General features: G+C 34.7%; 1 long non-coding RNA gene across 1 annotated transcript in view; it reads left to right on the plus strand.

Moving 5' to 3' along the window:
- LOC131383398 (uncharacterized) overlaps positions 1–22,856 on the plus strand; it is a 90,086-nt gene extending 67,230 nt beyond the window's left edge. Inside the window, exons 5-7 of the long non-coding RNA XR_009213388.1 lie at positions 1,577–1,658; positions 2,648–2,691; positions 22,815–22,856. This is a non-coding gene — a long non-coding RNA (uncharacterized LOC131383398). The remainder of the gene's footprint in view (positions 1–1,576; positions 1,659–2,647; positions 2,692–22,814) is intronic.
- Positions 22,857–23,110: the final 254 nt, after the last annotated feature.

A 23,110-nucleotide genomic window follows, 5' to 3' on the forward strand; every position in this document is an offset into this window, starting at 1 on the left:
TTCTAGTCTTTGGTATACTTTAGTTTTCTGTTGCCATTAAATAGATAATTTATGTACATTTTCTGACTTTCTAAAGATTTTTGGTGAAATAATAATTCTAAAACAAGCTGTTCCAGGTACTCCTCAAAGACTTCATTGAGGTGCTTTTGGTTTTATCCACACGGAAAAATGAAATGCCTAATCTACTTATTTTGCAATTAATTTCCTCTCATACATGGTTATCTATCTGTATGTTGTGTCATATTATGAAAGCACATTGAAAAAATATAAACTATATATATATAAACTATGTCATTATAAAATGTTGCCTACTCTCCTTCCTTAGAAAGTAGTTTTAAAAATTAACTTTCTTTTAATGATTCATAAATTTGTAGTATTGGATGCCTCTCCACTCTCTATCAAATATATGGACAGTGCTATTTTTCAGTTGTAGGTCAGTGCTAATTGTTTGCAACTAAGAGTAATTTGACTAGGATTCTAGATCTGTGCTTTTGTTTGTTTTTCTGTTTGTTTGTTTTAGAGACAGGGTCTCACTCTGTTGCCCAGACTGAAGTGCGGTGGCAAGATCTCGACTCACTGTGGCCTTGACCCTCCATGCTCAAGCCATCCTACTGCCTCAACCTCCCGAGTATCTGGGACCACAGGAATGTACCACCATGCCCGGCTAGTTTTTCATTTTTTGTAGGACAGGGTCTCATTAGGTTGCCCAGGCTGATCTTAAATCCTGGGGTCAAGTGATCCTCCCACCTCGGCCTCCCAAAGTGCTGGGACTACAGGTGTGAGCCACTGTACCTGGCCAGGTCTGTTTTTTAAGTTCTGGGTGATATTAGCAAAATCCCTCTGCTCATAGGGTGTCAGTTTCCCTATTGCTAAAATGAGGTAGGTGAAGTATTTAAAATTAAATGATAAGTCCTATATAGCTACCAAATTGGCTATCTGGTATTAGGATTAATCCATGCTGAATTTAACATACAGCATATAATTAATTTTTGTTTGTTTTTAATAGGTTTTTGCCATCTAGATAGCACCTTTTTATGTTAAATATACTTTTTTCTCATGAAATATCTAAGGAAAAAATACTTTGATTATTGAAGTTTCTTCTTATTACTAATTATAGTTACCATGCTTACTGTGCAACAGCACTGTGCTTATATCTTTCAGGAGAGACTATCTTATGTTGTTTCTTTTTCTCCCTCTGTCTGTCCCTACCTCTATCTCTCTGCAGCTTTGGAGTCTACAGTAAGCTTCGTTGAATTTAATTTTTAAATTTTATTTTTAAGAGACACTACCATCTCGTATTGAAGCTTCACATTAGGTTCAGTTTGTCCTTCAAAACTGGATTAGAGAGCATTGCCAACACATATGGTAACTTCTGGAACTCTAAAATTTCACGGTCTTCCACAGTCAAATGTTTATTTCTCCCTCATGCCACATGTCCAGTGAAGGTTGGCTATACCTCTGCTATGCTTCACCTTCACTCTGGTCTGCGTTTGTTAAGAGTATTATCCGTCATGTAGAAGAGAGAAAAGGCATATAGTAGAAACCACATGATGCATCTCAAAACTTCTGCCCACAGGTGCTACACATGAAACTTCTAACCAGTTACTACAGGCGAAAGCAAATCCATGTCTTCAGGCTGGTGTCATCAGGGAGAGAAGGTAAATCTTCCTTAAGTAGGGGCAACGAATATTTGCAAAAATAAGATACAGCCTAACACAACGTACTTAAATATATTATTTACATAAACTTTAATTCAGGACTAACAGTAGGTGATACTTTCTTTTAATTCTGGGGGAAACAAAGCTATGACCGTAGATGTAAAGCTATCAAATTCAAAAGGCCTGGATTTGAATGCAGATGCAGACTTATGGTTGTCAAAGAAGATATTATTAACTTCTAATCATTTGGTCAAATTTTTGTGAATTGATTATATTCTTTTATTGTGATCTCCTAAAAATAAATAAGAATGAGCTAAATGAAAATAAGGACAATGATTTTTTTTTCTTTTTCAAAAACTGGGATTGCCATTGCTCTGTTGGAAACTATGTTTTATATGGCTCCTAAGCTTTTGAAGTATTTGTTTTTTTATTTTCATGGAAACTTTTTCATGGTGATTCAATTTTTAAATTCTAATATTGCTGTTTAATTTTTTTGACCAAGGAGGTAGAGGAGCAATGAGTCAAAGTCAAAGAAGTAGAGCAAGGAGAAAAGGAGGGGCAAGCATAGCACTTTTCATCCCACAGAAATTGGGAATTTAACAGCTGATTAGCTATTAGAGTGTCTTACAGGTTCCCTTGTGTTTTACATTTCTTTTAGCTTAATTACTGACTCACTCTGCCTTTTAATCTGCCCTCCTTAGATTATTAACACAGTAGCCTTGTTAATTTAAGGGAAATTGCAGGGAGGCGGGTGTTAAATACTATTGGCCAGTATCTTTCCCATATTAGAATGCTTAATCATGTCTTGCTGATTCATATTTAGACCTTTCTGTATTTAACCTGGTTCTATAGTTGATATATGATACAGCTTCTAAATTTTCATTATTCTGGAATTTATTGAATAATGTTTGAAATTGTTTTTGAAAAAGATTATTTTTTAGGTTCCACAGACAAAGCATAAAATTAAAATATGTTTCATATTCCTTCAGCTTTGGTTTCCACATAAGGATATAAGTTCATTGATGTAAAACAAGTGCGTTTCACTTTATACCCAGGTAATATGATCTAGCATTTATTAAAGAAAGCAAATTATAGTCAATATTGGTTGCTGCTGCTCTATTATTGCATTAGGTTATTTGCTACTTTTTCTAAACTCTTCTAGAATCACAATTTCATTGTTATTAATCCAGGAAAACAAGAATTTAAGACTTTCTGTTTTTCTCTTTTTCTCTCCTTTCTTTCTCTCTCTTTTCTTCCTCTATCTCTATCTCTCTGGCTTTGGAAGCTATAATAAGTTCTGCTCAGTTAGTTTTTTTTTATTATTTTTCTGAGGCACTGCAAACTTGTATTCAGAGGTTCCACATTAGATTTAGTTTGTCCTTCAAAACTGGATTAGAGAGAGATGCCAACACATATGGTGACTCCTGGAACGGTTCATAGTTTGAACAACCTACAGGAAACCATGAAAGCCACATTTCCCGTCAGTATTGTAAAGCCAAAATCTGTGTTTGGAAATGAACTTGAGCATGTACTTAAAATCTGTGCAAAAACCCATTTAGTGATCTTATGTAGTTTTAGAGGTGACATATCTCAAATGACATTCAAATAAAAGCTACCAAAACCTTGATTGCATTTTAATGAGTGAAAGTAATTTCAAGTTTTATTTTGTTTTTTAAGTGAATACTATTTTTATAATTTTTAAACGCCACTCCAAATCAGAGTTAAGTTCAATTGCTTGTCTCTCCTTGCTTTGCCTATGAGTTCCATTTATGTCTTTTCTCCAAAAGACAAGATGTAAAATTTTTATCTTTAAAATAGTTTCCAGTTTTTCATGTTCATTCTGTGAAAAAAGTGTGCGATATGTTTACGTAAATAATGTTTCAGTCATCCCTGGTATTAGATATTAGTGGTGAAATAAACCAGTAACAAGCTAAATAAATTTTTAAATATCTTCCATATATGAGTGCTCTATGGGAATAGGTCCTTTGATCTTTTAGAAAGAACAGAGTTGATAAGAAACACTGTAGCAAATTTCCAAAGCCTGAAAGCTCCTGGCTGTTAACAATTGGCACTTCAAAGATTCTTTGACAGCAAAGATGGTGACAGCTAAGAGTGTATCATGAGGAGAGTTTATAGTAAACAAATGTTGCCTTTGATGCAAATTTGGGTTTCTAAAAACATTAGTTATTACTGAATGGATTTTCAAAGACTTCTCTACAAAGCCTGCTAGAGAAATTGCTCTGTGGCATTACTCCAAAGCTTGTGTTTATGTATGAAAAATGGGACTTTTTCTCTTTCAAATGTAGGATTATACATTAGAATGTATAGGATTATACATTATAGGTATCTTCCATGTATATTATGTTCAGTAAGGATTTTGTGTCAATTTAGCCCAGAGAATAAGCTGTTATGCGATGACTGATGTTTGAGAAGATTCTTTTAACTTTGGATGGGCTACTCATCTCCAGCTTTTGTCATCCCAGGGCTCACCTATTCAGCAGAATTCTTTCCCTCTGTACTCTCTTAGGCTACAGCTTCACCTGAGAAACTTGTGTAGCTGTATATCCGAGTGTGCTCTCCTACCATTATTATTTTCTCCAATATAGAGTTTTCTCATCTTTCTTTTCTTATTCAGTTAAATTTTGAACTTACTAGAATTTTTCCAAGCTTAGTCTCCTCTTCTCTTTCACACTTAGAATATATAGTATTAGATAGGAAAGTTGATTCTGCAGTGTCTACTCGCCATGAAGCTAAATTGAATAGAAGCCAGTCTAAGGCCTACATTAATTTATTCAAGAATACAAATCTTTCCTTCAATTTTTTGGAAAAAGATTATTTTGTTTGCCAGTGTTTATACATATAGATAAATATGCCACCAGGTGTAAAAGGGGAAACACTACACTGAGTTCTTAGAAATCACAAGGCAGTTGTCAAGCCTTCTTGTTCTCTTACTATTTTACAGCTCTGTTTATAAAACTTCATGGTTGAATTGGCAGAAAGAAAACAACCACGGGTAAATTATCCACCTAAAGTATTAACATTCATTAATATAGATAACAGTGTCAAATTTAAGAGTATTAGGTGGCAATTGTGGTGAAGTGGTTTTAATGACTAAAGATACAATGAGGATAATTTAAAAGGCTTTTGAAAGAAATGTCAACCCAACACTCTAATGAGGGTGAATTTTTTAAAGAATGATGAGACTGTTTACATTCAGCAGACATCTTGTTCTTCACATAGACCAAAATACAAATGAGACAAGTTAGTAGTGGATGAGAAACAGAGATAAATTATTAATATCTCTGTCATCCTGAACCATTGGGCTGTTCTTCTTATCTATCGTCTGACATTAGGTGTGTTTACAGTAAACCCAACCATTTTTGTTTTAGTGTAAAACAATTTATTTTTATTATTTGCTGAGATGCTTACACATATATGCACATATTTTTGCTTGATACAGAAATATCAGTTTACTTTATATAAGTTGCATATTGTGATCCAAAGATGAATCAGGTATAAGTCAATACATTTCTCAACAAATTTATGTTTATGTTTAAAAAACAAACAAAATGATACATTTAAACATCAAAACAGTAAAATGAAGAAATTGTATTATAGCTATGTTAGACAACAGATTAGTATTTATATATTATTCAGTATAGATATAAGTTGGTACAATGAGCCCTATCATCTCAATATATGCTTTAGGCAAAAACACAATAAATGGTTAATGTAAGAAGAAATCAGGATATGTAATCAATACATCTATAAAGGTTCACTGTCACTAATAATCAAATAGTTGTAAATTAAAACAAGTTATATTTTTTGTTTTTTGACTTTGCAAAAATTGGAAACAAATTATAAATAATAAGAGACCATAACAAAGATACTTTTTCTTTTTTTTTTTTTTGAGACGGAGTCTCACTGTCACCCAGGATGGAGTGCAGTGGCACGATCTCAGCTCACCGCAACCTCCGCCTCCTGAGTTCAAGTGATTCTACTGCCTCAGCCTCCCGAATAGCTGGGATTATAGGTGCCCACCACCATGGCCAGCTAATTTTTGTATTTTTTTTAGTAGAGACAGGGTTTCTTTCACCATGTTGGCCAGGCTAGTCCTGAACTCCTGACCTCAGATGATCTGCTAGCCTTGGCCTCCCAAAGTGCAGGAATTACAGGCATGAGCCACCACACCTGGCCAAACAATGCTATTCCTAATAATAAAAACTTTAAAAATTATATTTAAATTATATTTTAAATTGACATTTTAAAATAATGAATTTATCAGTCAACATTTGGTCAGGAAAACAGTTTATAACTAAAATGAATTGGCTAACATGCACAAGACATCATAATTAAGGTTTCAGGACATTATAATATTACTTTTGGACTTGTCTTTGCTCTAGAGGTGTAAAATAAGACATCTGTATTATCAGTTCTGCTTTGATGAACTAGTTTTCACTTTCACCACTAGTATGTTAAAAACATTTTCTCACAAAGATATTCATTTCAATGAGTTAAAAGAAACATTTATTGGGTTTGGGGAAGCAAAGCAATGTGTGAACATGAAGAATTGGGGTCAGAAAAGTGAGGGGACAGAATTTAGTTAGATAGACAGGAACCAGAAAAATTCATATCACATAGAAATCAGAGCAAAATATGTCCCAAGAGCATGCAGGGCATCAGCAGGAAATGAGAAATAGGTGAAGTCAAGTAGAAGAATAAGCCCTCGGCACACATAAATAAGGAAAGGCATCACAATTGAGGCCATTTTCTATTGCAGTCTTGCTGAACTTTAAGCTTCTTGAGAGCAAGGACCATCTTTTATTCCAATACGTAGTAGAATGGCTGGAAAAAATGTGTTCAAAAGTAGAAATGAAATAATGGACTCTACCCTTTAACCTTGAGGCGGCCTATTCTGGAGTTTTCGGCCACTTAATATCAAAAGCAATTGCCAAATCAAAATAAATGATAATTTATATTTTATTTGAATGAAAGGCAGAAAAATATTTTATTTATTCCATACAAAAAGGTAGATATCTCAGATTGAAAAGGTCAAAATAAAAATTTTTGTGCTTTGACTTCACTTTGAATTACATCTTTTTTGTGAAACTTGGTATACAATATTATGTGCATTTATTTATGTTTGTCTCCCCTACTACAGAGTAAGCTTCTTGACCTGGAACATATATTCCGCTTTAAATTCTCAGCACCAGGTTGTACTGATAGTTTTCGTTACTTTTAAATTGATCTGAAATTTTCCCCTTTTGAACAACCATTCATTTCCCTTCTCCATCTCATGCTTTAGGCTGAATCAACTTTATACTTGACTCAAAGAGCAGACCTGTGCTCTAGGCCTGAATAATATGATTCTTTTCAGAAATGAGTCTATAACCCCAAAGTAGACTTCACCAGTGAAAATCAATCCTTGAGATGATTGCTACAGTTCTTAAATAAGAAGCATTCTTTTCTTTTGAACTCCAAACTGTAAGAATGATGTAAGCAATACTTACACAATATAAAGAGATCCTGCTCAATAATGAAAGAAATTGAAGAGAGAGTAAAGTGAAAACTAAAGTGGAAGAGAAAGAGAAAGAGATGGAGAGACGTGATGGTACCGAGCCCTTAGAACTCTCTCTGAAATCTAACCCTATTTTCTCAGGGTTACATAGGCCAGTACATTTCTTTTTTGTACTTGAGTTTGTTTCAATTAGATATCTGTCACCCACAAGTGAGAGAGTGATCAAAATTTTCTAGTGGAAACTAAGGTCAGTTATAAGCATATTATTGGTAAATTCAGAAAAATTTGAATGTAGACTGTATTTGATAGAATTTTATATAAATGTTCATGTCCTGTGGTATAATAATAATAGTGAGGCTATATAAAACAATAGCTTTGAGAAATACATTCTGAAATATTTAGAGGTTCACCATCATAAAATCTTCAACTTTTAAAAGGATTATCATAATAAAGTATATATTTATATGCAGAGATGAAATGAACATTTAAAACATTTAAAAATTAGTGAATCTAAGTGACGGCTGTCTATGTGTTCATAGACTATTCTATTAACTTTTCAGTAGGTCTAACATTTCTCAAATATAATTCGGTGAGGGAGGGAACCCAAAAAGCAAAAATTATTGAGTACCACAATTGCTTCATAATAGATGCTCCACAAAGCACTTTCCCCCCAATTTTTGCTAAACTTCGTAAGCTCCATTATTCACTTGAAGTAATCAAAATAGTTAAATCAACAGTACAATGCTTTTATTCCCACCATGTTTTACGCACAGAAGTCAAATTGTGTAATACTTTATTTGGGAATGAAAGTGAGTTATGTATCTAGATAACAGAAAGGACCAACTTATCAAGTTAGACTCAGGTGAATCAGAGATCTTACCCAGAACTAACCTGCCCTAATCATTTCAAGGATACAAATATCTACCACATGCAAAATAAAGAGAGGCTTGAGAGTATCACCACAGCTCCGTGAGTCTTTTATTGTCACATTAGGACATGCTCTGTCCAGAACAATATCTTAGGATTCTAAGTGATATATGTGGCTGGATTACATACACAAAATAGAGATGTTTCATTCCGGAAACATCTTATTTTATACTCAGTTACATAGCTCACATGACATTTTCCAGGGAGCCATGCCTATACATCTTCCTATTCTGTGTTTGCTTACCATAAGCAATCTTAGACAAACTTAGTGCATTCCATAAATAGTCTCTGTTAGGAAGTATCATTATATGTTTGCCAAGTCTGTTGCTAGGAGTCAGCATGTTTACAAGGAGGTTTCAGCAAATCACCTTTCTTTTTTCTTTCCCCAGGACATGTAACCTCTTAAATTGAGAGAATGGACTGTAGAGCTATTGTTGACCATGCTTTCCTCTGTATCTCACCTTCCCCTCTCCAAGAATTCCTTGTCAATTACCCATATTGATAACAGTTTATTCACATCCATGCTTTCAAGTTTAAACAAAGAAACTAGGCAAAGGCAGCTATGTATTCGCTAGGATTAGGGAGGAGAAGATAATCAACTACTGGGTAGTGAGAAGAAAGAGAGATGGAGAAAGTGAGAGACCCCAGTAACAGAGGACAGGGACACATTGCTAAGGATAGGGACACATTCACTGTAATATAGAAGGCCATGCTTATATGTAAAATATGCAATAATTGTATATATATGTACGAAAGTGATACACACATATGCAAATAAACAAAACACAATTACTATCTATGTTTCTTTATTTGTGACCTTCAGTTGTTTGTAACTGAAAAAAAAATTCCCTTCTGAATAAAATGTCAATTTTGTGAATGCATTTTTTCTTGTTCTTACTGTAATATTTCAATTATTTGTATATATATATTTTTGAGACAGGATTTCACTCTGTTGGACAGGCTGGAGTGCATTGGCCTGATCATGGCTCTCTGCAGCCTTGATCTCCTGGGCTTGAGCAATCCTTACACCTGTGCTTCCTAAGTATCTGGGACTATAGGCGTGCACCACTGTATCTGGCTAATTTTTTTATTTTTTGTAAAGACAGGGTCTCACTATGTTACCCAGACTAATTGTTTACATCTGAGTGACGGAGTTTTAGTTTTATTAAATTTAATCAATTTCATTGGTTACTGTCATAATGGCAAATCACTTTCATACATATATGATGTTTGTGATATGTGTATGTGTGTATATACACGTACATCTTAGGACTTGTGAATCATCTTAGGACTTCCTACCTGTAGGTAGAAAGAAATGATCACTCAGTAAGGCATATTATCCTAAACTATACATGTGTATATCAATGAATTTATATATATATTATGGTGTGTAGCACAGTTTAAATTCCTTGATGCCATACTTCCATTACACAAAATAATATATGTTCAAATATCACATGATTTGCAAGACTTTTTACTATTTTGCTATTTTAAAATGGAATAATTTCATGTTATCTATTATTCAGAAATTATTTCCATGTATTTCATATTTGTGTTTGATGAGAAGCAGTTAAATAATACGTAGAGTGTCCTTATTGTCATCACATAATAATAAAGCTTTTTATTTTATCCCATTCTGGGAATGAAACCTCAGGTTTTATGCAAGGAGAACCTAGATAGTTTAGAGACCTGTGTCCAGCTTTCTACCTAGAACTTACAGACGAAAAAGCTGTCTTAGTTTATTTGCCCTGCTATTACAAAATACTTTAAACTGGGTGATTTGTAAAGAACAGAAATTTATTTCTCACAGTTCTGGGGGCTAAGTCCAACTCAAAGTGCCAGCAGTTTTAGGGTCTAGTAAGGGCTGCTCTCTGCTTCCAGAATAGCTCCTTGTTGCTGTGTCCTAACATGGTTGAAGGGCAAAAGGCACTATGGCACTCCCTCAACCTCTTTCATAAAAGGACTAATTCATTAATGAGGGTGGAGCCATCATGACTGAATCACATCACTAAAGACCTCACCTCTTACTACAAGCACATTGGGTATCAGTTCCAAAGTATGAACTTTGGAGGGACATTTTGTTGCAGGACTTTCTCCTGAGTTCAACTAAAACCCAGATTTTTGTCACATGACCAGGAAAGATTAGGCTCTCGGACACATAGAAGGGTGGGAAAAACAAAATTTATTGGGCAAAAAAGGAAAAAGAGAAAAACTTTTGGCAGAGTGAGAGGGAAGCCTGTTAACCAGCTCCTGACCCACCACACAGGAACTCCAGAGGCCGGGCTCCTCCCCTCTGCAAACAGGACAAACTTCTGTGGCTCCACCCCATTCTCCCAGTGTGCAGGCTAGATTGGAGGTTCTTCAGGGGGTCCTTTTTACTTGGCTGTCTCATTATATATTGAAACCAAAGCAAAAGCTATGGCCACCTCCTTTCAAAAATATCTTGTTCACACTGTAGGATAGTACTGGAAGGTGGGCAGGGGGCCCAAAGAGCTGTCCTTGCAATCCCTACTCCATGTGATCCTGGCATGGAGAGGGGCGTACTCAAAGAATCCCTGCATCTCCCAGAATGTGGTGTGGAGATTGACTGGGAGTGAACTAGTGAACTCACAGTCCTGAAGGGGACTTGTAACCCTAAAGAAATGAACACAAAATTTTCAAAGCTGGTCACTGGAAATGCCAAGGGGCAGACACCCAAAGATGAGATAAAGTGAGCTATACCTCATCAAAAGCCAACTAGAACCCACCAACTCTCTCTTCAATCCCTGGGAACAGAAATCAGCCCAGCGAGAAAGGCAGAAAAAGGAGAAAGAATTGTGAAATCACTATTTACTTTTAAAAGACTGAATTATATATCCTGAATTTGCAGTGAGAAAGCACTTTAAATTGACTCAAATATGTTGTCCACCATTTAGAGAACTAAGGCTGAGTTGGAGATAAAATTTGAGCTATAAAACAATGTTCTTTCACTACACACTTGAGTCTAATGGACTCCTTCAAATTTTATATCCTCCAAACATTCATATCTTTACATTTTTGTTGTTGAAAGTACAAACGGTTTGTATGCCATGCATTGAGAAACCAGGATTCATGGATATAATCAGAAAGCAGCTTTTCTCTTCCATTGTCTTTTAAAAATTTGTTCAGTGATAAAGTACCACCTCTATGCTCTGCTGAGAATTCCAAAAAGCATTCCTCCAAAAGCATTCCTATGCTTTTTGGCTTACTTTTGTTATAAAAGGTCTTACAGTTACATGAAAAAAAATACCTTTTCAATTTAGTGATTACATGCTTCTAGTTGTTTTCTAGTTCTCAAAGTAATCTAAACATCACACCTGATATAAAATGAGATCTTCCCTTTCTCTTTCGCAACTTGCTGCTTGCTGGCCTCTGGCAGGACACAGTGGTGTTATGTCTCCCTTATATTTTCACCTCTCTTTTAAATTTAGCTAAGGATCCTTGACCACAGTGATATTAAATGGCTGGAGGGAGGTGAGTTTAGAGAGACAGAAAAGTTGTCGCCTTATACTGCATAAGCTGGCTTTGTATTCTCGTGGCTTGTCTGGTGTTTAAAATACAATTTGATTTATAAGAGATATTCATACTCTAGGAGTGAGCCATTTTCAACAACAGCATTCTTCTCCACTCAGCCGCCAAATCAAGTAGCCACTCCGTATCTCTTGTCTCCTGTCTCTCCAGATTTCCCAGGTGAGAGGCAGAAACAAAACTGCTGAGTGCCTCTGAATGCAGCAAAGATTTGTCAAACTTCTTTCTTCTCCTGAGTGAAGAGACAGTTATGCCACTTTGTTCCACTAGAGTGTAGGCCCTTGCAACACAGCGCTCCCCAGAGAAATACTTGAAGCATAGCTTCTCTCTTTATCCATGCTCTTTCATACCCACAATGTGGATAGAAGAGGCCGGAGTCAGTAATCAATTTTGGTTAATCTTCTTTTCCAAGAACCCCATGCTAGTCAATATTGATATTTTATTTTATTCAATATTGATGTGCATGCTTCATTCAAAATTAGAGACAACAAACTCGATATTTATATGCTGTTTGTCTCTATGTATCCATCTATGTATCTATCTATCTATCTATCTATCATCTATATATCTATCTTTTTTTTTGACAGAGTTTCACTCTGTCGCCCAGGCTGGAGTACAGGGGCATGATCTCAACTCACTGCAACCTCTGCCTCCCAGGTTCCTCAGCCTCCAGAGTAGCTGGGATTACAGTCACGCGCCACCATGCCTGGCTAATTTTTGTATTTTTGGTAGAGACGGAGTTTCGCCATGTTGGTCAGGATGGTCTCAAACTTCTGACCTCAAGTGATCTGCCTTCCTCAGCCTCCAAAAGTGCTGGGGTTATAGGTGTGAGCCACCGCACCAGGCCTATATATCTATCTTTGTATCTTTTCTTTTTATCTATTTACCTATTCTAATTGGTTTTACTATACTATATGCTTGTAGTTCAGAGTAAATTAGCTAGCATTCCAACAGGATCTTCTCATTTGCAATGTCTACATTTAAGAATTCAGAAGGGTCTATTTTCTCATTGCCAAAATAAGCAGAATTTGATTCACCATCTTTAGATTCTCTTGTAAATCTGATATTTAAAATTATTTGTCCCTTGTTCCTACCATGGATCCTCCGTGGAGCAAGTAAGTAAGGTATATACCATGTTCTAGATATAAAATTCTTTCTTTCTTAATATGGCAAGGCATATAAATAAGTCTCAATTATGACTGTAGATAAGCTACATTGGGTTTTCTTCAATTTTCATATTGTGTATACCAGTTCACTATAACTGTCAAGTTTCAGACACCTTGGTAGATGAAAAGCAATATATGTGTGAATGTGAGCAGTTAAGAATACAAACAAAGAAAAGTGCCTTAGGATGCAAAATAAGATTTAAAACACTAACACAGGCATACAAAGCATGACTGCAGGAGAGTTATACCCACCAGATTTGTGATAGAATCTCAAAGTTACGCATTGCAACAAGGAATAGCAAATATACAAAATACACTTTCTAATAGTGTCTGAGTAAAGGAAGTACATAAATAATAGAAGAAAAGTGAAAAAGAAGTCTCACAAGATTGAATAACATTCATATGAACAAGCTCCCTCTGTGCTTAAAAAAAAATACAGTTCGTATTCCTGAATCACACTAGTCACTTCGACATAAAGCAGGGACTTGATTGTTTCATCGGTTTCCCTTATTGAATTGTGTGCCTGTATATTTTGGAGAAGTTCTCAAAAGGAACTGTTTTTCCACCAGTTTATATCAAATTATATATAATCATCCAAATACAAAGTTCAAGAACTCTAACCTCTAAAAAACAGTGAAACATATTCATTTTTATTTCCTTATTTTGATTTTTAAGTATGCATATACTTTAAAAGGCCTATTTTTTAAATGAATTCATGCTTTGAATGTTTCCTTGAAATCCTTTCTTCTGAATATGATTTAATCTATGTTGGTTTTGTATGTCAACTTTTCATTGACTATTAATATTAATAAGGCTGTTTCATGCATGTTTATACTACTTGAATCTACGTAACTTCATTCTTCTAAGTGTTTTGTACTGTATATTTATTAAGGATATAGTCCTTTTATCATTTTCTGTTTGTAGTCATTAGCCTCATTTTCATACGTTGCTCTATAGTGAATATCACAGTCAACTATAATCATTAGCTAATGATCCATTGTCTCTTAGATGCAAGATTAGAAACAGAGATGCTCATGCTGAGCAAGTGAAAACTGACTATCTCACACCTTGTGAAAAGGAATTAAAGAGAAAAATCCAATTAGATACTCTTAGTAGGGGTCAGAAGAAGTAAGGGATTTTATTAGTTATTCTATATTCACATTGTCAATATAGCATAGAAGAAAATTATGCATTGAAGAGGCAGATATTTATGAAATGGGTTACTGGACAATTACTGAAGTTTCTGTGGCCAAAAAAAATGTAAATTATAAGCAATGGCTTAATTTCAAGTCAGCCTTTACTCTTTAGTCAAACTACCTCTGTATGTTTCAACATACTAATTTCAGTATCAAAAGTGCTCAATAACAATAACAATTTTTGAAGGTTTTTCCAGAATGTACTGTTGGCAAAGATTCACAGATCCTTATATTTAGTGTTCACTTCCTAGAATTAATTTGATAAAGTAAGAAGTTAAGAGTACAATAGACTCCTTTAATTGGGGCTCAGTTGAATAGTTGATACTGAATAATTTTTGTATTACAGAATAGTTGTACTTTTTCCTCATTACACATTTATAATCTTACAGCTCTATCTCAGGCCATGATATAATTATTCTTTACAACGTTAATTATAGTGAACATAACACTGTGTAATGTTGACATAGGGTTTTTAATTTTAGGTCTGTGACTTATGTACACAGCTTCCAGAGTTAATCATATCAATTTCACCCCCTCACCACCAATTATTTTAGTAGATGTGATCATTTAAAACAGCAGTAAAGAGAATGTTTGGTGGCAACTTTCTGTTATTTCATATGCCATCTCTCATATTCTTTGTTTTTAATGTTTGGCTCACCTTATATCAGTCTTTAATAGACATTTGTTATTATAATTTAAATGTTTAAATTTCTTCTTCCCCATTAGTTCTATGATGTCGTTCTTTGCAATTTAAAATTTAATTAAATTCTGATGAATCTTTCTTGCCAGAGTATTATCAATCATGCCATATTTGTTATCACTGTTTTACATCTTTAAGAAGTATGTTGCATGTAGGCTTATGTGTTACAAAAGGTGTTTCCAACTACAGTCATCTGATAGTTTAATCTGATATTTTAGCAAGATATATTTAATTTCTAATTTTAGAAAGCTTAAAATTCAAAAGGTAGAAAAACAACTATGATATAGCAGAAAGAGACCGAAGAGAAAGCCTGAAAGCCAGAAGGTGGCAATGTCATAGAAGTCAAGACAGATTGAGATGCTAAAGTTAACATGAGGAGAAGAGAAGTGTTCCCTCTGGGTCTCAGATGAGGAATGACGGATGTATTCATGGTGTAGGTTGTAGGTTTATGCTTGGATTGAGGAGAATACTTGTTTCAATATGACAGGAAGGGAAAGGAAGAATAAATGCAGATAGTGATTTATTAGCTGGCAGTAAGATGGGGAGTGGAAGTGAAACTGACCCAGTTGTCCCATAGAGCTGATGTTTATGCTTTCTTTGAATAAACATGGAAATTGGCCCTCCTCCTTTTCAAATTTGAGAAAGTTATATTTGACTCATCTGAGTTCCCTTCTTGGGAAACCAACCATCACGCCTCCCAGATAGTATCAAGGAGCTGCAATGAACCAGATCACTGCATTTGGACAATAAGACTCCAAACCCCTCACCCATCATGACTACCTAACCAACCACCTGCTTCCTGTTAACCAAATCTTCTTCCTTACCCCTCCCTAATTCCTGTTTTACCACACATGGTTACATTTCTTTTCTGCTATATAAACCCCTAATTTTAGTCAGTCAGGAAGATGGATTTGATAATGATCTCTCATATTCTCAGCTGTAGCACCTGATTAAAGCCTTCTTTCTTGGCAATACTCATATTCTCAGTGATTGGAATTTGGTGTGGCAAACAGGAGGACCTAGACCTAATCCCTGGTGTTTTGGTAACAGAAGGAGTTCTTGCTTAATTATTTTATTTGCTGAGAAGAAAAAGAGAAAGTGGTAAGGTTTAGAACCTAAGGTGACAGATGTGGGCAGAGAGAGAAATAAATATCCATGTACAAGAAAATGAATTAATAAACATCTTTAACATTCTGATTGAGTTTAGAAACAATGGGTTTCAAGTCATGACAATGTTTATATTTTTATTTTGCAATACTTAATAACATAAGGTTAAAAATGGAAGAAAATAGTCATTTGAATAGATTTAAAATTTTGTAATTTTGGAGTATGGCTGGAAAAAAAGAAATGAAGATAATTAAAGGTCCTAGAAAGAGGGTTCTTAAAGTAGTAGACCATAGGTTTTAGATCTAAAATAGAAAAAAAAAAAGTCCCAGGGGTATGTGGGTAGACCAAAAGGACATAGAAAGATAAAGGAAATTGAGCCCTTAATTAAAACAAACGAACAAACATAAAAGGAGTAAGAATGAGGGGAAAAAAAGAACATGAATATGAGGAAATTGAAGTGTTAGATTTTAAAGTTGTAAATGTCTGACAGATGTAATTGATGCCAAGTTTCTGAATTGCCTATTAGAATAAGTTACTGAAGCAGAATATTAGTAAATATCATTAAAAATGAAAAATGATTTCTTAAAAGTTAAAGTTTGTTGGCTGAGACAACTAGAGCCAAACTGATAGTGGGCATGGGGGGAGCAATGAAATAACAGGAAAATGAATCCACATATAAAAGTTCTTTATCAGCAAAAGGATTGTGGTGAAGAAGTGGATGCAGCCCAGAAATGACAGGTGAGGGAAAAAAAAAAGACAATAGGAACAACAACAAAACATCTCATTTTTAATGTTTTAATTTATTATAATTTTAATTTTTGTCATGAGTCCTTTCATATTTTATGAATAATTTTGAAAATGTATATTCTTTATTATTCTATGTTATATTCGATATATTTGTTAAAGCACTTTTACAAAATTTTGGAAACTACAAAGTTGGCTGTGATAAAAGAAAAAAAACCTTGTAAAATAAGCATGGACCCACTGCTGAGAGTCATGAGTGTGCTCATTGTGCTCATTCTGTAAATAGGAATAACTGACTAGCCATCAAAGCTAGCAGTGGCCTCATGTTTACTCCTTTTAATCTAGTAAAAGGCAATTTTTATGGTGTTATATATGTTAATTATACCATTTATAATTATTTACCTTCCTTAATTAGTAAAGCTACAAAAATAACTCTAAATTTAGATTGGTCTTATTGCATATTACTCACAGGAGAGAGAAATATATTGCTGAGAGTTTTGACATGTGTTGTTATTAGGAAAAGATAAGTAGCAGGAGTCTGTAACCAAATTATATTACTTTCACACTATACAAATAGGTATTTTCTTATTGCTTAGCGGAGTGTGTTCTCACCTTTGGGTTTTTGCCCAAAAATAGAGACAAGGGTGCTGACAAATTTTTACTTATGTCTCTTCTTTAAAAATGCTTTAATTTGCCTTGGTAAACAGAAAAAAACTCCCATCAGCTGAATTAAAAATGTCTTTGAGGACAGATATATGTGTTTTTTTCTATTATGTTTTATTACATTTGTTTATTGTTTCTTTGTGTTTGGTGTGTGTGTGTGAGTGTGTGTGTGTGTGTGCTATAAATTCTCTCTTTATGGAAATTTTAGCAGAGAGATATGGTATAGGTCATGATGATATTCGTAATTTAATTGTCAAGATTAAGATATTAATTTGGAGTGGTGAGATTGTCATTTGGACAATTTTCTGTTCGTTTCAAAGTATTGGTATGGTAATTTTTCAGATGGGCTTAGATTTTCAGAAAATATGTCTCCATTTCCTCAAAGCAACCACACTTTCTGCTATAATAGACAATACTGTGAAACCTTAGTCCTCAAATCATTGGATAGAAATGTCCACACATTTCAGTTTTTGAAAGCATGTCTTAATTACCATTGTGTTAAATAATTATTTTTGTATTTTATTGTTTTAACTTAATAGAATAGAAAACTAAGTAAACATACTGAAAATAAATTGTATGTTTTTATCTAATTTTTATGATTATCTAATTTGCCAATTTATATGACCATGCAAGTTAAGAACTGAGAATTACATTTTACAGATGAATAAACCAATGAGTAGAAAATTAACGTGACAGTTTAAAAGTTCAATGAACCTTTCTTTCCAATGAGAAGGGAATTTACATCAGCTTTTTCACTACAATATGTCTCCTAATATTTGGAGTATGTCTAACTCCTAGGACTGTAGAAATGGTAGGAAGCCAATTCTGAAACTTAATTATTTCTTAATGAAACTGGTCCAATAGTCCCATAGACAGCTGTTTTGGGATAAACATAGAAATTGGCCCTTCTGGTCTTAAAAAGCTTGAAAGTTGCATTTGCTTTATCTGAGTTCCTTCCTCAGGGAAGGATCTTTAGGCCTCTCACGAAAAGTATCAAAGAACTGAAACCAGATTACCACAACAGATGCTGGATTCCTCATTTACCATGATTGCTTTTTTGCCCCTCCCAGGTTCCCATTTTCTTATACATTGTTAGATTTCTTGCCTGCTATATAAACCCCTGGTTTTAGTCAGTTAGGACATGGATTTGAGACTGAGCTCCTATCTTCTTGGCTAATGCACCCAATTAAAGCCTTCTTCCTTGGCAATACTTGTCATCTCAGTGATTGGCTTTCTCTGTGGCGAGCAGCAGTACCTAGACCAAATCTCTGGTGTTTCAATAACACTAATAAAGTATATGAAACCAGCTTCTGGTTTGTGCATTTCACAGTTGCCAAATTCAGCATGTTGTATTGTTCTGTGGTCTGTGTTCTGTGTTCTCTGGTCTGTGATTAAAAACATAAGTTAAAGTACACAAATCCCATTGTTCAAATTGCTAGAAAACTTGAGGATTAAATATACATCTCTTCTTCAGTAATGATCCAAAACATTAAAAAGATTTAATATAGGTGAGTCCTGATTTTTAAAAAAAATCCTTTACTGTTATAATGAGCATCTCTTGTTAGAGAGAAAATGTGCTGTAAGAATGAGTGACCATTTATCTCTTCTGAACACATTACATCAAAATATGAAATTAATCCAGGACTAACATGCCTGTTACAAGTTTAAAATGACTCTTTCAATTATTGTCAACCATCTTTCACAACATTTATTTATGGATATTTCCCAACATACCAAAATGTTTAGAATTTGACAATAAAGACTAATATACCCAGTACCATGACTCTACCTTAAACATTTCATTATACTTGTTCAATCACAGAACTTCCCTCTATCCATTCTTTTATCATTACACAATCTTATTTTTTGATTTTTATAGAAAATTGTTTAGGTATCAGTATACTTCCTCCTAAATCTTTTGTTATACATATCATTAACCAGAGTTCACTATTCTATTTTGTATACAATGAAATGTAGACAAATTTTATAAGCATATGCTGAGTTTTGACAAATGTATAACCAGATAATGCATGTAACCTGTATAATCCAAACACCTGTATGGAACACACAGCATTACTATCATCCCAGAATGATTGTCTATGACCTTTTCTGGTAACATTCTGTCTCCATCTCACCATATAAAACCATGAACTGTTTTTTGTTTTTTTTTTCACTGATGGGGTTTAGGACTCATTATCCTAAAATATGACTGCTCATATTTTGAAGAACAGAATTTGCTAGCCCAAAATATGCCTTTTTGGCATAAGGATTCTTTTGAATTGGTTATTTTAAGAAATACAGATACATAAGATGCTCTGGAAAGTTACCCTTTTGTAAGAGAAATTTAAACCTATTAAAGAAATCTCAATTTGTAAGGGTATTTCCTTCTCTGCACCACAAAGATAAGGATGACTAAATTACTAGACAGTTTTAATCAATGCAGAAAGTATTTTAAATCCTAAATTAAACGTGTAAATGTGCGAGACAAACCTTACTCTTGTAACACAATGCTTTTACTGGCCATTTTGCCTTAAGTAGACCTTTTTCCACACCCTACTTTCTTTGCCTCAGAGAATGATAGTATATAAAGCCTGAGATCAAAGCCACTTCTCTGAGATCTCCTGTAAAGATTTATTCATTTCTCTGGCTACCTCCCGTATATACAGGAAGAATGCATGTTATAAAACTTCTGTTTGTTTTTCTTTTGTTAATCTGTCTTTCATTACAGGAGTCTGTCCCTACTAAAAAGTATAGAACATAGAAAATATTTATCCTCCCCTACACTACCATATATTAATTTTGTTTGTTTTAGAGTTTCATATTATAGCACATATACTGTTGTGTAAGGCTTGTTTCATGCAGCATAATGTCATTTTTCCTTTCCATCATAGTAGTCAATACTTTTATTGACCTAAGTAAATGAGAATAAGTTTATCCTCTCTATAGATAAACTGAGAGTATTTGGTTGTATCTCAAACAGTGACAAGACATTGTTGTTGGCCTATTCATTTCTAAAGCTCTTTAGTTTAATATCTTTCATTTTTTCATAATTAGAACCTTCACTCTACTCATTTGTAATCACTGATTCTACAATTATATAAATCGCTTTAGCTTTTCAATCTATCTCTTTTATCCCCAGAATTTCTCATCCTCCCTTTCTTTCTTTAAAGCACAGATAATTCTTTCTTCAGTTACCCTCCCTTCTGACTCTAAATTAGTAAAACATGCCTGACCTTACATAAAAGTGAAAATATATTCTTCGAAATGACTTGTTTTTTAAGTTTTGAAATTTGGGAAAACTTTTTTTCTGATTATTCTTATACTTTAAAATAGGTGCTTAATAAAAACCCTCTTAACAGAAACTCTTTCAGTGTAATCAACTGAAGGGTTCTCTGTGCCCACTACGTAGATGAAATCAATTCACTGAGACTGCAGCATTGAAGTAAAGAGAGTTTAATTGATGTGAGGCTAGCCATGCAGGGGATGGAGTGATTACTCAAATCAATATCCCCGCGAACGTTGGAGGTTAGGGCTTTTCAAGGATTATTTGTTGTGCAGGGGCTTGGGAATGGGAAATGTTAATTGGTTGGGGATGAAATTTTAGGGGTGTGGAAAATGGTCCTCATGTGCTGCATCAGCCTCTGGGCAGGGTCAACAGGATTGGTTGAGTCACAGGTCATAGGTCTAGGTGGAGTCAGCCAGTTGCCAGAAATGCAAAATTATGAAAAGACATCTCAAAAGTCCAATCTTATGTTCTAAAATAGTGATGTTATCTACAGGAATAATTAGAGAAGTTACAAATCTTGCGACTTTCCGAATGGGTTGGCTGATTATTGTTTTACTATGCCTACATCGGCAGAATGATTTTCATTACTTTTACAAAGGCAGCTTAGTTTTGGGAAGGACTATTATCATCATTGCTTTAAATTTAAACTATAAACTAAATTCCTCCCAAAGTAAACTTGGCATATGCTCAGGAATGACCAAAGACAGCCTAGAGGTTAGGAGCAAGATGGAGTCAACTATGTCAGATTTCTCTTACTGTCATAATTTTGTAAAGACAGTTTCATTAGCAGAAGCTAGAAATAGATGCTGTTGATACCTACTCAGACCCCATTTGCTTCGCAGGTTCCCACATTCCTCGGCTGGTATGAGTATTAGCTGCTGAGAGCTCACAGCTGCACTTGTGGCTGGAGAATTTCCCAGGACTATTGGGCACAATCTGATGTAGAAATTCATGGGATGCTACAACTTTCCCAGACACTGTATCACAGCCAATTACTTGCATACAGAAGGCCAGTCCTCGTACATCAGGTGGAAGTAACTCTAAGATGCCATTCACAAATGCAGCTCCTCACAGGATCAAGTTGAGACTTCAACTGAAATCAAATTTTGCATAGCTTTTCCCCCCACTCAGTCCTGCTTTTTTCCCTTTCTCATAGGACTCTCCTGTGGGCATGCCCTCAATAAATCACTTTTAAATGAATCCCATTCAAAGCCTTTACTTCTGGGGAACCCTAACTAAGAGAGCTTCACTGCCTCTTTTATCTCTCTGTGCTCCATAGTGAGTCACCGGTTAATAGGAATGGATTAGTTAATATGTATACTCTTTGGGGGTAGTATAATCTTTTAACTCTTCAATAATTTTTCTTGTAATGAATATTTTAAATTTTAAAATGTGAAGATGTTACAGGGGCCAAGGGAAAGTTTTCCCCTAACACTCTGAAAGTTCACTGAAGAATCAACTGACAAAAGGCAGATTAATGGAGAAAAGACACAAAATTTATTAATCTGAACATAAGTGAGAACCACAGAGTGATTCCCCCAACTTCCCAATGCGGTACAGAAACTTATATGCCATTTTTGGAGTTACCCAAAGGATGAGCGTTCAGAGCATGGTCACAAGTAGGTTATGGTGGCTAAATCGGGTTATGGTGGCAAGACAGGTAATGGGAGGGAGAGCAAAGGAGGCCTGGCTAGTAAAGGTGATTTGTTATTTAAATGAACCTCACAGGTAGTAGCCCTCAAGAGAATAGATGGTAAATGTGTCTTTCAGACCTTTAGAGGTGTCAGACTCAGTTAATCCTTCCTGAATCAGACAAGGAAAGACCTTCAGAGAAATTCTAGCTACATCAAATGCAAATGTTCTCTTACAAATGCATATCTCCCCCACAAAAAACAGTTTTGCATGACTACTTCTGTTTTCTGGCTATCTGAAAACCCATCTCAAAATATGTCAAAGAAGTATATATTGTGGGGTAAATTATTTTACTTTCCTTATTGTACATATCTTTTTTTAAATTTTCATTGTCACTCTGTTATTATTACCTTGCTTTACGATTTTGATATTTGCTTTTTAACTCCTTTTTGATTGTATTTGACAAATTTTCTTAATTTTGTTACTTCTCTATTTTTAACATTAAAGCTATCCTATGTTTATTTCTTTTAGTTATTACTTTAATTTTTTCCTTTTTCATGCATATTTAAAATTTACTTTTAATTTTTGGATTCAGTTTCTAATATGTTAAGGTTCATGATTATTTTCTCATTTATTACTGAAAATATTAATGCTATGATTTTACTTTTTAGTAGAGGATAGCTCTCTTCTGTATGTTTCATATTGTCAGAGGCATTTGAACCAAAGCGACTCCATCTTGAGCAAGGGCTAGGAAAAATGAGGCTGGGACTTGCTGGGCTGTATTTCCAGAAGGTAAGTTATTACTAGCGTCTAGATGTTTACAGTTAAGGAAACACTGTATCACAGTGGACTTTGGGTGTAACAGACACCTACCCCTAGTCCCCGCCACAGGGCTGGAGCCCAGAAACACTTGCACCAGCCTCTGCACCTTCCCATCTGCATGATCCTACTAAGAGTTTGAGCTGTA

The sequence above is a fragment of the Hylobates moloch genome, unplaced genomic scaffold, assembly GCF_009828535.3.
Source record: "Hylobates moloch isolate HMO894 unplaced genomic scaffold, HMol_V3 SCAFFOLD_4, whole genome shotgun sequence".
Classification (NCBI taxonomy): Eukaryota; Metazoa; Chordata; class Mammalia; order Primates; family Hylobatidae; genus Hylobates; species Hylobates moloch.